Raw genomic sequence first — 13,580 nt, 5'->3', positions numbered from 1 at the left:
ACCCTGGACGATACTGCCAAAGACCCTATATACCGCTCTAGGTCCTGCGACGATACGTCGTTCTTTGAAGTCCTGGATGAAATATGTAATTCCATTACACAACTTCCGGATAAATTTGTCGTTGAGTAGAACAAACGTGTGCAAATCGTCTCAAATTCGGTTGATTCTGGAGTCAACAAAACTACCTCTCGCGTCAGCGTATCAACTCCGGCCGCACCTAGAAGTATTCGAACATATCGAGCAATAAAGCATCAACTGCTCTTAAACAAACCATAAGTACAGTTCTCAATAAACATTCCGAGCGGAATGAAGACCAGTTTGCAAATCGCCGTGTTGCTCGAGGTGGATCCGGCAATACAAGCTCAATTCCTTTGAAACTTGAGAACGTTTTGCAGCCTACTTTAGATTTGGAATCCTTCTACGTGACACCTTTCTCACCTGACCAGAACGAAGACGAAATCAAACAGTATGTAGCTGAAATTTCTAACATTGACACTTCCATGATAAAAGCAGTCAAATTAGTTCCCCGCAGCAAGAACGTAGAAGATATGTCCTTTGTATCCTTCAAAGTGACAGTCAGCAGAACAGTCTCAAATGTGGCAAAACATACTTTTGCATATAAACGATAAAGACGGATCCATAAAAAAACTGGAAAACGATCCATAAATAGTTATGGATCGAAAAATTATTCTTTATGGAATCTCATTAACTATTTTATGGATTTATGGTAGCGTTTTATGGAACATTCAGATGTTATTCATGGATCGTTTTTCATTCTTTTATGGATCGTTTTTCCACAATGAACGGTGCAAAGTAAGGGCTGCCCTCAAATGTTGTTGTCGATTCATTTTATTGGCCAGAGGGGATAACTGTACGAGAATTTGAACCAAATCCAAAAAACGGATCACTGGTACGGCTTCCAGTTTTCCAGTAACCGTAACCGCCAGTAACCGCCACTTAGTAGCACTTCCTGTTTCATCGGGTAAGTTTTACAGTGTCCCGCCGAAGCATCAGAAGACGCTTCACAATTTTTGAAGAGTTATTCCCATTCGCAGTTTAAAACACTGTTTCGCCTCTTTTGCCCGACGACCGAAATCGGTTCACGGTAACTGCCTCCGGATTTTGAAAATTTAATTTAATAGTAGGCGAAAAAGCGCGTTGTGAACTGGCCGTGCAAAATTTCCATATGAATCTTATTTTTAGTTTTTCACTATCTTACTCAATCTTACTCGTAACTTTCGCATGATAAAATATCATATAAAGATTCTATCACAAACGCCCGAATGACACTCGCCCGAATGACAAACGCCCGAACGTAACATTCGCCCGAATTCCATTCACCCGAAAATACCAAACGCCCGAAAAGACCTTTCGCCCGAATGGACCACTCGTCCGAATAGACCACTCGCCCGAATGGACCACTCGTCCGAATAGACCACTCGCCCGAATGGACCACTCGCCCGAATAGGTCATATATTTATGTATACTTTCAGATTGTATAACAACATGTTATTTTTCCTAATCATATTAAAAAAAAATATGCCAATCACCTGGAATATATGAACGTTTGTCTAGTTTTTCATTCTTTTCTGCTATTTTCATTCTATATGTCTTCTTAGCCGGCAGTGGTCGCATTTCTTTCTTCTAGTTGGAACTGTTTTGGAACGCTATAAAACGGAGGACTTCCTCGTTTTAAAAGCGTATTCCACTTATTGTGCCACCCTAAAATGTTATTGGAAGTTCGAGGAATACTGTTTAGGGTTTTTTCGATGCTGAGTCATGAGGCCGAAGGCCATTAGGCCGAACGGTCATTAGGCCGAATGGTCATTAGGCTTAATGACCATTAGGCCGAATGAGAACTGGGGAGTGAGAAGTGAGTAGTGCGCAATAAGGAAGAAGTAAAAAGGAAGAAGGAAAAAGGAGAAAGAAATAAGAAGGAAGAAGGGCGAAGGAAGAAGGAAAAAGGAAGATGGAAGAATGAAGAAAGAAGAAGGAAGAAGGAAGAAGGAAGAAGGAAGGAAGGAGGAAGAACGAATGAGGAAGAAGGAAGAAGGATGAAGGAAGAAGGAAGAAGAAAGAAAGAAGAAGGAAGAAGGATGAAAGAAGAAGGAGGAATGAAGAAGGAAGAAGAAAAAAGGAAGAAGCAATAAGGAAGAAGCAAGAAGGAAGAAGGAAAAAGTAAGAAGGAAGAAGGAAAAGGGAAGAAAGAAGAAGGAAGATATAAGAAGGGAGAAAGAAGAAAGAAGAAAGAAGAAAGAAGAAAGAAGAAAGAAGAAAGAAGAAAGAAGAAAGAAGAAAGAAGAAAGAAGAAAGAAGAAAGAAGAAAGAAGAAAGAAGAAAGAAGAAAGAAGAAAGAAGAAAGAAGAAAGAAGAAAGAAGAAAGTAGAAAGAAGAAAGAAGAAAGCAGAAGTAAGAAGGAAGGAGTAAGAAGGAAGAAGGAAAAAGGAAGGAGGAAGGAGGAAGAAGGAAAAATAAAGAAGGAAGAAGGATGAAAGAAAAAGGAAGAAGGAAGGACGAAGGAGGAAGAAGGAAGAAGGAAGAAGGAAGAAGGAAGAAGGAAGAAGGAAGAAGGAAGAAGGAAGAAGGAAGAAGGAAGAAGGAAGAAGGAAGAAGGAAGAAGGAAGAAGGAAGAAGGAAGAAGGAAGTAGGAAGAAGGAAGAAAGAAGAAGGACGAAGAAAGAAGAAAGAAGGAAGTTAGAAGAAGTAAGAATAAAAAAGGAAGAAGGAAGAAGAAAGACAGAAGAAGAAAGCAGGAAGAAGGAAGGAGGAAGAAGGAAGAAGGAAAAGGAAGGAGGAAGAAGGAAGAAGGAAGAAGGTAGAAAAAAGAAGGAAGAAGGAAGAAGGAAGAAGGAAGAACGAAGGAGGAAGAAGGGAGAAGGAAGAAAGAAGAAGGAAGAAGGAAGAAAGAAGAAGGAAGAAGGATGAAGGAAGAAGGAAGAAGAAGAAGGATGAAGAAAGAAGGTAGAAGGAAGTAAGAAGAAGGAAGAAGAAAAAAGGAAGAAGAAAGAAAGAAGAAGGGAAGAAAGAAGAAGGAAGAAGAAAGAAAGAAAAAAGAAGAAGGAAGAAAGAAGAAGGAAGAAGGAAGACAGAAGAAGAAAGAAGGGAGGAAGAAGAAGGAAGAAAGAAGAAAGAAGAAGGAAGAGGAAAAAATAAGAAGGAAGAAGGATAAGGGAAGGAGAAAGAAGGAAGAAGGAAGAAAGCAGAAGAAAGAAGAAAGAAGGAAGAAGAAAGAAGGAACAAGGAAGAAAACGGAAGAAAGAAGGAAGAATAAAGAAGAAGGAAGAAGAAATAAGGTCAAGGAAATGAGAAGAAGAAAGAAGGAACAATAAAGAAGGAAGAAGCAAAAAAGAAGAAGGAAGAAGGAAAAAGGAATAAGGAAAAAGGAAGAAGGAAAAAGGAAGAAGGAAGATGCAAGAAGGGGCAAAGGAGAGGGGGAAGGTGAAAAAAAAACTTCTCATTTTTCACTTCTTGCTTCTTTTTGCTAATTCGGCCTAATGGCCATTCGGCCTAATGGCCATTCGGCCTAATGACCGTTCGGCCCAATGTCCGTTTGGCCCGATCATAGTGAAGGGGAGAAAAGTGGGTCTCTAGTGGTCTTTTTATGCGTTGATTTGCGACCATTCACATAAGTTCGCTACGTTAGGCATAAGTACATTAGGCATAATGGTTACGCATTACGAACGTTAGGGATAATGTACGTTAGGCATAATGGTCGTTTGGCTTCTTTATGTCATGGACTGTTCTTTGGGTCATTTATGTATAACGTTCATTATACCTAACGGGTACACCCCATTCGCATAATACTTGCTTACATAAAAAAATTACGTTTCTTTGGGCAAGATTTTCGAACCTCCTTTAATGCCTTTGTTATATCTTAACATGAGAAAAGTGCAAAGGTAACAAACTTTGTATAGGCAAGTTAAAGTCTGTAATTCTTCCCAGATGCCGATTGTAATCCCAATCGCTGATGTTTTCTAAAAACAAAACTTTGGTTGAGAAGAATGAAACATCCTTAAAACTTGAATTTGGGAAGACACGTTCCTCAGCATTAATCTCAGCCATCTTAACATTCAATAGTATATACTCTGGATTTAACGTATACTGATAAATTGCGTTCCATCAATGAACAAAAGCCTGTATCATACGTTCCCGTTTTTTAGGATTAATGCCAAGGGAAAGAATCGAAGGTGTTGACCTTCGCCTACAGTTGCGTGAATTGTGAATAGTTGAGCAAATTTGTGTGGAGCAGTTGAGAATGTTCCGTCAATTATCCAAATCTTGGCTTATGCTTCCTCGTTTGTCGGGTGAAGATCACTGCGTCCAGATTTTAGGACTATTGTGATATACCCTTTTGCTGTGAAATACGCAAGTTATCTCAGTAACATGTTTGTCACTGAGATACCTTGGTATCGACTGAACTCAAGACCATCTATTATTGATGAATAGAGATCCTGAGTTACAGTATGTGACTCCCCCATTCTGGCGAGACTAGCTTTATGAAGCCAACCACGTCCTTGGGGGATAAGATCCATATGTCAGCAGGCCCTAAAAGGGCTTGCTGAGAACTTTGAACCTACGTTGAGTGAGTGCACTGCAATAGCAGAGGATGTGTTCTGATGTTTCTCTCTCCTCGTCACAGAAGCGGCAATTTGAGGTTTGGATTGCTCCGATCTTTTGTAGATGGTATCTGCAGGGTCAGTGTCCAGTTATTAGACCGGTGTAGATGTTGAGATCCCTTTTGTTGAGACCTAATAGTTGTTGGGTTTTCTTGGGGTTAATCGTTACGAGCCTTTTGGATTGGCTCGTATGGGGAAGTGCATTCCAATTTGATGTGATTTGACTGACCATATATTTGTTCAGTTCCATTTTTACAGAGCAGTCTAACGAATTTTGCTTGAACCTTAATACTTAGGGAAGAAATCATGTCTTCAATACATTTAGAAAGAACAATGTATGAAGAAAAGAAGGGTGAACTCCTATTTGCGCCTCTTATTTTTAACGTTTGGTTTAAATAAATACCCTTGCGTTATTTTTCGCTACAGCTCTAATTATTCCGTCAGGTTTTGATTCATTTCAGATATTTTGTGGCCCGGTATAAGTGACAGCATACATAAAACATATTTTAATATCTGAATCTCTCAACGATGCTGAGCGATTGAAACTGACTTTCTTCCAAGATGAATGGATTGCAAGACAGTGACGAGTAGATTTTATTTATAATCAATGTTAACAATGCTTTACACCTCGGGAAAGTTTTCCGCCGGATTTTGGTCACTGTGCCCTGGGGAAAAAATCTGCGGACCAAACTCCCGAGGTGTGAAGCTACCTTAAAGGACTTTATGCATACGTATATAAAGAAATCAAGTCGTTATTTGAATATTATGAAAAAGAAAGTACGTAACATCGTTATTTTTCTTATTATTTCACACATAAACGAAGCGAATATTTAGATACATGTGAGAGACGTGTACAACAAAATATGGAAATCGAAAATAATATTTATTAAATCAAAAATAATATTTATTTTATTAGTCACAAAAAATCTTTTCATCAAGTAATGTGAAGAGTTTATTCGGGCATATAGTCTATTCGGGCGAATGATCCATTCGTCTCTGATCTCTCTCTCTCTCTCTCTCTCTCTCTCTCTCTCTCTCTCTCTCTCTCTCTCTCTCTCTCTCTCTCTCTCTCTCTCTCTCTCTCTCTCTCTCTCTCTCTCTCTCTCTCTCTCTCTCTCTCTCTCTCTCTCTCTCTCTCTCTCTCTCTCTCTCTCTCTCTCTCTCTCTCTCTCTCTCTCTCTCTCTCTCTCTTTGCTCTTTGCTCAAATGGGTCCTTTGGCAGAATGGGTTATTTGGCCGAAAGCGTCGTTTGGCCGGTCGGGTTGTTTAGCCGAAAGTGTCACTTGAGCGAAAGGGACGAGAAGAGACAGACGAATCACTTCCCGCTTTGCGCTACTCACTTTGCACAGTGAGAAGTGATAAGTGAGATGTCTCACTTCTCACTTCTCATTTCACTCTGTAAAAAGTGTGTTATGAGAACTGGGTAGTGAGACTTCTCATTGCTCACTCCGCGCTACTCGCTTTTTACAACGAGTATGGAAGAAATAAGGAGTGAGAAGTGAGACATCTCACTACCCACTTCGCACTACTCACTTCTTATTGCGAAAAGTGAGTAGTGCGAAGCGGGTAGTGAGTCGTCTCACTACTGACTTCGCGCTTCTCACTTTTTACAGTAAGAAGAGAAAATGAGAGTGAGAAGTTAGACGTTTATCTTCTCATTCCTATTTTCTCATTTTTTCAATGATCTATTCAGCCAAATGACTTATTGGCCAAACGACCCATTTGGTCAATCGTCCCTTTCAGCCAAATGACCCGTTCGGCCTAATGACCCTTTCGGCCAGATGGGTTTCGGCCTAGTGGTATTTGGCCAAATGGCTTCGGCCGAATGGGTTTCGGCCAAATGACCCTTCCCCGTCAAAACCATATGGGTGGAACGGGCGGAATAAACAAGCAGAAGGGTAAATTAAAACGAAACTTTTCGTTCATTCAATTAAAATGCGCGTCGAAATCCGTTTTTTTTGGGGAATTTTGTGTGTAGTTTTTTTCAGGATTTTCTCCACAGCTTGTGTCCTAAATTAGGTCGGTGGATAAAATTAGTTTTGGAGTTCTCCACGAAATCCGTACAGAAATTCCTCAGTGACATCCTTCAAGCATACTTTTCCAAGGAATTCCTTCGTGATGAATTCTTTTGGTAATTTTTCTAGGAATATTTTGAGCACTTCTTCTGGAAGTTGATTGATATCCTCTTTCCTCTAGACAACCTCTCTGGAATACTTTCTGATGCTTCTTCAGAAATTCCTCCTTATTTTTTTTTCCTAGCTTTCCTTTGGAGTTCTTTTACTAATTCCTCTCGAACTTCTTTCAGGAATTTGTCCGGAAGATCCAACAGAAATCCCTCCGGAAGATCCTTAAGGAATTCCTCCAGATGATCCTTCAGAAATCCCTCCGTAAGCTCTACCATGAATCGCTCCGGAAGTTCTTTCAGAAATTCTTCCAATAGATCCTTCAGGAATTCCTCCGGAAGTTCCTTCAAGGATACCTCCGGAAGTTCCTCCAAGATATCCTCCGGAAGTTCCTCTAAAAGTTCCCTCAGGAATTCATCCGGAAGTTCCTCAAGGATTTCCTCCGAGGAATTTGTGGAGGAACTTTCGGATGAACTTCCGGAGGAATTCCTGGAGAAAATTTCGGAGGAATTCCTGCAGAAACTTCCGGAGGAATTCCTGGAAGAGTTTCCGGGGGTATTCCTGGAAGAACTTCTGGATGGAATCTTGTAATGAAGAGAAAAACTCTAGATAAAATTCCAGATGACTTCTTTGAAGAATTTCAGGAAGAATTTTTGAAGGAAATCCGGAAGAATTCCTGGCGCAGTTCCCTGGGAATTGAAGACTATTCGGAGTAATTTCTGTAGAATTTTATGAACGAAAAAAATTTATTCGGAACTCCTGGTGAATTTTCAAGGCATATTTTTGGAGGATTTTTTTGATGAATTTTTAGTAGAGATATTCTTAAGTTTTCCTTGTTGGACTTTTGAAGGGCTGGGAAGAAACTCCTAGAGGATTTCCAGGATCAATTTCTGGAATATTTTCAGGGGGACTTTCTTGGATGAATTTACGCACGATCTCCAGGGGAAACTTCTTTATATTTAGCAAATCCTGGAGGATTTTTACTATAAACTGCTGAGTGATTTACAGAGAAAAAAACACTCTTGCAGGAATATTGATTGGAATTGTGAGTAGGAAAAACGCAATACAATAATGGCCTAATTTATTTAACAAATGTTCAGATAACTATCAAAATGTTTCTTGAATACAGCCCTATTTGCCCATCGAATTTCTCGAATGCTTTTTTGGAAACAAAATAGGATTTCAGAGTGAAGTTGTGTGCTCCAACTTATATAATGTTTTGCTAACCGTAAAGTTGCCTTCTGCTTAGAATTGATTTCGTTTATTTGTCTGCTCAAAATTTCATCTATTGTTTTGAACTTTACGTTCAACTTGGTCCCCTGCTTCTGTCCGGATTTCGTTGTTTCTGGAGCACTCGATTACAAGATGTAAGTTTGTGTCTGGTATATCGCAAGTTTGACAATTCTCATCGGTTATCCAATATTACCAATATTCTATGCTAACAACTTTGCTTTATTTGCTACTAGCTGTATGTACTCGACCTTGCTCGGAGTTGCCAGTTTGATTCGCAGTTTTTTCACAATCGGAAAATGAATAAACTAATTGGTCAACAGGATAATTGTGTTTTCTTATTGATTACTCATTATTTGATTAAAAGAAGGCAGATTTCATTTGTGAACATTGACTGATTTAGAAAAAGGGATCAATCATACCCAAAATCGCCTTATTCCGGGAAACGTCTATTTCTTAAGAAGGAAAAACATCCACCGATGTCTTATTCCGGGCAAACGTCTATTTTCAAAGAAGGCCATGCAGAAGTAAACACATTGATCATTGCTTTTCACTGGGTAAACCATAATTTCGATGAAGGGTTGAGTTGATCGATAACTAAACAATACACATAGTGTGTCAACACGATCGGTAATCGTTAATCTTACTCCAACGGTTTTTTCATTATTCATAATCGTTCATCGTTGTCAAAAATTAATTTAATCGTTAATCATTATCTTTCATCATTGTCAAAAATGAATTAATCATTAATCATAATCTTTAATCATAGAGTTGAATGATTTAATCATAACAAATTCAATCATTCGTTGGAAGCTTTATTTATGACCGCACTGATATATAGATTTCTGTGGCCTACTTTTTCAATAAACATCTTTCAGAAATAGAGAATATGTGTACCAAATCTGGTTGGAATTGGTCCTGGAATTTTTGAGTTACACTGAATTGCTCGTTTTCCAAAGACAACCCCTCCCCATATACCCTCCCTTTTTCCCAATGACCATTCCACCCCCTTTGTTATCTTTTCCTCAGGATATAGAATACGTGTGAAAATAAATCTGATTCAAATCGGCCCAGGGGTTCATAATTTACTCTGAACTGACCGTTTTCTGAACAATACCCCTCTCTCCAGACCTCTCCCCCTTTACCAAATTACCCTCCCATATTATCTTCTCCTCATAGTGAATATGTGTACAAAATTTGCTTGAAATCGGTCCTGGCAGTTGAACGTTTTCTAAACAGAACCCCTCCCACCACCCCTCTCCCTTTTCCAAGTGACCATCCCACTCCCTTTTGGTAACTTCCCCTGAGGATAGAGAATGTGTGTATCAAATATTTTATTTTTCGTGTGAATTTCCCCGCGTGCTGCGTCTCAATCGTCTGATATCCTTCACTGTACAGGATCTGCCATCGACCGCAGCACTTTGTCCAGGACCCAGCAAATAATCCATTACGGCAGTAAACCGTTTCGCAATAATTTTAGTGAACAATTTGTAGTCTGTGTTCAGTAAACTTATTGGTTTATGATTTTTGATTTCTTAGGCATCATTGTTATGACTTCTGCGAGGGATTGAATCCAAAAGAGATTGAAAAAGTCTCTCACCTATCATTGAGACACTTTATTTTCGGCAAGCTGTCATGATAAAGAACTGATTTATAAGTCATGAAAAAAGTATTTAAAAATTCTCCAAAAGCGGTGAGCACTAGTTCTGATGATGCATTTCAACTTGTTCTACACAGCTGTGCGGTCTCCAACACAAAATGAGCGAGAACAAAGCGAAAATCATCACTTCTCTGTGGGGGCTATCTATCCGATTCTTATTTTTTTTTCGCACTTGTATACAAGTTTGATTAATTTGTTATCATGGTTTGTTATGATTCGAAACAGTTTTTGCTTTTCTTTTATCGTTGTTCGTTATCTATTGAGAGCGATTTCTACAAACCCTGGTTATATGGTAGAATCGAACCTCAAAACAACATTTCCGAATGAATTCTTCGAGCAGCGCATGCGCCCGGAAAATTGTCGAAACTTTCCCCAATTCAGCATGAACGCTACCTACCGTGTCGGTGCGGATGCCAACCAACCCAAAATATGTGGGTAAGTAGGTCGAATAGTTGCACTTGAATTTTGATTTACTATCACGGCCAACGGCCATGCAATGCAATGCAAGGTTGGGTATGAACCAAAGTTTGCTGCATGGTTCAAGCGTGCCGGCCATCATCGTCCCTCCAGGAGAAGCTGTTTGTGGTCTTTCCCCGTTGCGTTGTTTCTCTTGCACTCGTTACATTTTGCCGTGCTTATTTGTAGGTACATACTGTAGTGAACCATGTAAACGTTCGTTTACAAACCGAAAATAATGAGCTCTTTTGCAGAATGATTACGACAGGCCGCTCGCCTGTGTTCCCATGCTTCAGGAATGTGATTACGCGCTGGAAAATGCACACGTTTGAGGAAAGGCAAGTGTGTGCAAAAAATTAAAAATAAAACGAAAAACAATTTGGTGGCATGTGGCTTTTTAATTTTGTGGTTTGATCCTGGGGTTGAATTATAATTATATTGTGGGATCAGTGAATTGAATGTGGTGGTGGTTGTGGCATAATTGCTTGGCACTGACAAATTAGGTTTATCATCAGTTCGTAGCATTTGAAATCATTCTCGCTACGATTTTACATGGCTCACCCAAATATGGCTTAGTTGGTTTGAAAGAATATTCAGACTGCCGTGAAAATCATCCTACAAATCTGCAACCAGACACCTGTGGCACAGGTAGTGTTGACCAATGCTGAAATGATCGTCTTAGAGTCTCGTGATGAAATCGGGAAGGCAGCCTCTTCAACACGATGTAGATAGCGCAACCCTGATAAGGTAGCCTACAGAAGTTTCTACAATCAACAAAAAAGGGCTTAACTTGAGCAAATGGGTGGATTCAACGGCAACAGACCCGGCAACGAATAGAGGACAATGATTGGAAGGTCGGAACTTCCGAGTGGTGGACTTCATCGCAAGCACGTTCGGCAGAAAGCCATTTGGCCGAAGACCACAAGGCCAAAAGTTGTTTGGCCGAATATGTCGTTCAACCGAAAAGAATATTTGATAGAAGCAAAACTTGAGAGCAAATCGATAACTTGTTTTAATGTTGTGAAATCATCGATTATGTTTACTTAATTTGATATCTTTTTGGTTATTTTAACGATTCAAATAACAAAACGTTTAGCAGAAAATCTTACTGTGAAATCAAATAAAAAACATCGTAAAATGTACTGAAAAAATCACATAGGAAAGGTCAAAAAAGCACTTAAGGAGAATAGATCGCATATTTTCTATCATTTTGCATGTTTTTGCATTAATTACTATGCATTCCCACCATTCTTGAAATATTTTTTTTTTCGATTTTGAAATTTTTTTCCAAGGGGGGACCCTTGGGAAAAAACAATGATTTTTCAATTATTCCGAAATGGAATGTCCGATCTGGCCAATTTTCAATAGCAAACAATGGGACCGCATTCTCCGTCGAATGCAACTTGTTGCGAGTAAATCGGGTAATGATAAGCTCCAAAAAGTGTGTCTACAAAATTTGTACACATACACACATACACACACACATACATACATACACACAAACAGACATCACCTCAATTCGTCGAGCTGAGTCGATCGGTATATAACACTATGGGTCTCCGAGCCTTCTATCAAAAGTTTGGTTTTGGAGTGATCATATAGCCTTTACGTATACTTAGTATACGAGAAAGGCAAAAACTATTCCTGCTGTCGATGAGAACAAATCCATAACTAATAAAGTACATTCTATTTAGTAATGTACAGCAAAATGAGACAAACATATGTAATCAATCATGTTGATTCATATTTGAAAACAAATTATGAATCAATTTGATGTGAAAATCAAAATATGTTTTGCATATGCTCTCATTATGTTTTCAGACTTTGCTAGGGTATCCAGCCTAAAGTTATTTGGCCGAGAATGTCATTTGCTCGAATAGTTCCTTTGGCTGAAAAAATCGGTTGGCCGAATAGCTCAATAGCCGAATATGCCCTTTGGCCGAAATAGTCGTTTGGTCGAAAGGGCTATTTGGACGAAATGGACATTCAGTCAAAAGCGTCGTTCGGCTGAATTGGTCATTTTGGATATTTTCAAGACATTAACGGGAGATTTTTTTCAGCTCAAAAAATTTGATGAACTTTCCCAGAAAAGTTTTTCCAGAATATTCATTTGGAAATTATTTTCAGATTTTCTACGGGAATTACTTTTAATTTTCGGGAATTATTTGGGTTTAAGGGTACCTTACATCTCGGGAGAATTTGCATCGTACATTTGCTAGAACTCCACTATAGCAGAACGTTTCTCCTGAGCTTACGGTTTGGTACGTATGAGTTTTACAAAAAGCGTCTCTTTTATTGGTTTTCGAGACTATGACGAACAGACGAAAATACCTGCCGTGTCCCTACTAGCGAAACACTACGTCGTATCTACGGTAAATTGATCGAAGAGCCCTGGTAGGAAAGCATGAAATACAACGTCACCCAGTCGATACAGTCCACCCAGTTTTAGGCAACACATGATTTCAGTCTCCTTTAAATTCTTAAAAAATCACTGAACAACTATTTCTATTACTATTACTTTTTGAGATATCTTTAAGGTCCATGTTTTGGTTTGATGGCATTAGAATTATGAAATGCGGTTTGAAAGTTTTCTAGAATCTGTAGAAGGTAGCAATGAGGTGTTTTCAATACGGAAGAGCACTGTGTTTCATCAAACGTTTCTTTGTTTGACAAAAATCATGGATAATAGAAATATTACGAATTACTATTGCGAGACAATGGGTCATTTGAATAAAAAGAAGTAAGTTCGAGTTTACTACATTTTGAGTAGTTAACGTCACTTGTGGAACATGTTCGTTTGAATAAAAGAGACTTTACTACACTACACATTTCGAACATACTACAAACAACTGATTCGGTATGAATAAAAGAAGAGTTTACTACTGATTTCTTGTAGTCTGCTCAAGACGTTGCTACTCATGTTTCAAATGCAGATTATTCATCAAAATTGACGCGAATCGTCTTTGTTCTTGAAACTAGAAGTTCAATTGAGGGAAACAAACAAAACAGACATGTCTTTTGTTGATTAGCTGCACAAAAAAAAGGATGGAATCATCATCGTCATCATGGGGTCTATTTTGTTTTGACGTTTCTGCATGTAGTAAATGGTAGTAAACTGTGGAAAGGCTAAGTACGAATGTATTATTATTTATTTATTCAGACTAAGGCCGAAGTGGCCTGTACGGTATATAAGAGTCTTCTCCATTCGGCTCGGTCCATGGCTACACGTCGCACAGTGCTGTGTCCTTTGGACAAAAATGGAAAAATCGACTCTCGTATTTAGTCGAATCAAGCAGACCATGATATTAACATATGTTTCAATTATGCTGTATGCGCATTAGTATCTTTGTGAGGTCACTGGGACGATCAAAACAACTTGTGTTTGTAAACATTTCCATCGCTAAAAGTGGATGATTTATCACCTGTTAGTGAAAAGCATCTTTTTCATTGCCAAGGTTTTCGAAACGGCACCTTTCACTGTGAAAATCGATATGG

The sequence above is a fragment of the Armigeres subalbatus genome, chromosome 2 (assembly GCF_024139115.2).
Source record: "Armigeres subalbatus isolate Guangzhou_Male chromosome 2, GZ_Asu_2, whole genome shotgun sequence".
NCBI lineage: Eukaryota > Metazoa > Arthropoda > Insecta > Diptera > Culicidae > Armigeres > Armigeres subalbatus.
This window is presented reverse-complemented; position numbering follows the sequence as displayed.